Source organism: Otolemur garnettii, unplaced genomic scaffold, assembly GCF_000181295.1.
Source record: "Otolemur garnettii isolate 467f Iridium unplaced genomic scaffold, OtoGar3 scaffold00018, whole genome shotgun sequence".
In the NCBI taxonomy this organism is placed as follows: domain Eukaryota; kingdom Metazoa; phylum Chordata; class Mammalia; order Primates; family Galagidae; genus Otolemur; species Otolemur garnettii.
The window spans coordinates 15,517,149-15,519,954 of record NW_003852413.1 but is presented as its reverse complement, the minus strand read 5'-3'; the positions used below and the strand labels follow the sequence as shown (position 1 = coordinate 15,519,954).

Genomic DNA, 2,806 nt, shown 5'->3' with positions numbered 1-2,806 from the left:
ACTACAGGCACCCACCGCAATGCCCGGCTATTTTTTGTTGCAGTTTGGCCAGGGCTGGGCTTGAACCCACCACCCTCCGCATATGGGGCTGACGCCCTACCCACTGAGCCACAGGTGCCACCCTATTTCTGCATCTTTGATGGCAGGTATCTATCAACTAACTGATCTAGTTTCTGTCTAATCATATTTATGATCTTCAATTCTATTTTGACCAAGTTATATCATCTCACTGTTTCCCTTAATTGATAAATAAAATATGCGACATACATTCAATTTCTAGTTAGATGATAGATAGATTTTACTCTCAAAAATTGTCCTATAACACAAGATTCTACCATGGAGCTTTCATTTCAATAATAGCTAATTTTTTTAATTTTTTGAAGACAGGATCTCACTTTTTTTTTTTTTAAAGATAGAGTCTCACTTTGTCACCCTTGGTAGAGTGCTGTAACGTCATAGCTCACAGCAACCTCTAGCTGTTGGGTTTAGGTGATTCTCTTGCCTCAGCCTCCTGAGTAGATAGGACTGCAGGCACCCGCCATAACACCCAGCTATTTTTTTGTTGCAGTTTGGCTAGGGCTGGGTTTGAACCCTCCACCCTCGGTATATGGGGCCGGCACCCTACTCACTGAGCCACAGGCACCGCCCAGGATCTCACTCTATTGTTCCATCTAGAGAGTAGTGGTATCATCATAGCTCACGACAACCTCCAACTCCTAGATTCAAGAGATCTATCCTCTTGCCTCAGCCTCCCAAGTAGATAGGACTATAGGTGTAAGCCACCATGCCTGAATAATTTTTCTATTTTTCTTATTCTTGCTCAGGCTGGTCTCAAATTCCTGGCCTCAAGCAATCCTCCCACCTCAGCCTCAGAGTGCTAGGATTGCAGGTGTTAGCCACTATGCCCAGCCTATGGATAATATTCATTGAGGGTTTATAATTCTTATGTCTCACTTACCTATGACTCAGGCAATGCCATTATCCTCATTTTATAAGGGAGAAACAGGACTCTCAGAGAAGTTAGTACACTGGCTCACACTCCCACAGCTGATCGAGTGGTGAAATCAGTTGGAACGTAAGCTGTCAACAGTGGCCCCAAGTCCTTCCTCAAACAGTGCTTCTAGAAGAAAAACATTTCAGAACTTCTTGAAATACCCCACAATAGAAAAACCTCTGACCTAGAACAAAGACAGAAGGGGTCAAAGTCTGAAAAAGTTGAAATCCATCAGCTATGAAATATTTATCCACTAAGGTTATTCTAGGATGTAATCCTTCACTTTGTTCTATACAACTGTCTTAATGTTTCCTGTTTCTTTATAGCTTCATTACCTGATTAAGCAAAATTAAAATAAATAGATACATAAAAGTTTTTTTTAAAAGCAGCCAAGTTGGAGTATGAGAATATGCACAGGAAATGGTGCCTCTAGACAGAAATGAGATTCGTATGATTTAGGACCAAGCCAGAAGCCTGTATAAACATTTCTAATATTGAGAATGTGAGAACACATCTGGGTCTTTAGATGGATCACTCCCAAATGTCAAGAATCGGCTTTAATTAGAGCTGTTGCCCAAATACAAACTTACATTCACACAAAAACTTGTACATGAAATGTTCACAGCACCTTTGTAATTCTAGCTTTCCAGAAAACCCAGATCAGCCCAGATAACCTTCAGTGGGCGAATGGTTAAATAAATGTGTTATAGTCACACCACAAAATATTACTCAGCAATGAAAAGGAAAAAAACCAATGGGGCCCGCTGGGCGAGGTGGCTCACACCTGTAATCCTAGCACTCAGGGAGGCCGAGGCAAGTGGATTGGATTGCTCAAGCTCAGGAGTTCTTGCCTGAGCAAGAGGGAAACGCCAGTGTCTGCTAGAAATAGAAAAACTAGCCAGGCATTGCAGTGTGCACCTGAAGTCCCAGTCACCTGGGAGGCTGAAGTAAGAGGATTGCTTGAGCCTGAGAGTTTGAAGTTGCTGTGAGCTATGGTTCCACAGCACTCTACCCAAGGCAACAAGAGAAAGACTCTGCCTCAAAAAAAAGGCTTCGCACCTGTAGTTCAAGCTGCTAAGGCACCAGCCACATACAACAGAGGTGGCGGGTTTGAATCCAGCCCAGGCCTGCCAAACAACAATGACAAGTACAACCAAAATATAGCCAGGCCTTGTGGTGTTCGCCTATAGTCCCAGCTACTTGAGAGGCTGAGGTAAGAGAACTGCTTAAGCCCAGGAGTTGGAGGTTGCTGTGAGCTGTGACGCCACCGCACTCTACTCGGGGCAACAGCTTGAGGCTCTGTCTCAAAAAAAAAGAAAAAGAAAAGGAACAATGGATACACAGGACAACTTGGATGAGTCTCCAGGACTAAAGCTACTCCTCCAATATAAGATACTACATGTGTATGATTATGTAACATTTTTGAAATAAAATTTTAAAAATGAAAAAGAAAGGCCAGGCAAAATGGCTCATGCCTGTAACCCTAGGACCTTTGAAGGCTGAAGTGGAAGGATCCTCTGAGGTCAGAAGTTTGAGACAAGCCTGAGCAAGAGCAAAAACCCTGTCTCTACTGAAAATAGAAAAACTAGGCTCAGCGCCTGTGGCTCAAGTGGCTAAGGCATCAGCCATATACACCCGAGCTGGCAGGCTCAAATCCAGCCTGGGCCTGCCAAACAACAATGACGGCTGCAACCAAAAAATAGCCAGGTGTTGTGGCGGGTGCCTGTAGTCCCAGCTACTTGGGAGGTGGAGGCAGGAGAGTCGCTTGAGCCCAGGAGTTGGAGGTTGCTGGGAGCTGTGATACCACGGCAC

At 44.2% G+C, this 2,806-nt stretch overlaps 1 protein-coding gene across 2 annotated transcripts in view; it reads right to left on the bottom strand.

The window, feature by feature from the left end:
• The window catches only part of PECAM1 (platelet and endothelial cell adhesion molecule 1), an 83,292-nt gene that overhangs the window by 77,172 nt on the left and 3,314 nt on the right, over positions 1-2,806 (bottom strand). The window contains exon 2 of one of the 2 annotated variants that reach the window (XM_023511222.1): positions 959-1,120. The gene's annotated coding sequence lies outside the window, so the exon portion shown is untranslated. Of the gene's footprint in view, positions 1-958; positions 1,143-2,806 lie in introns of those variants that run through there. The other variant, XM_023511223.1, reaches the window with a different exon arrangement.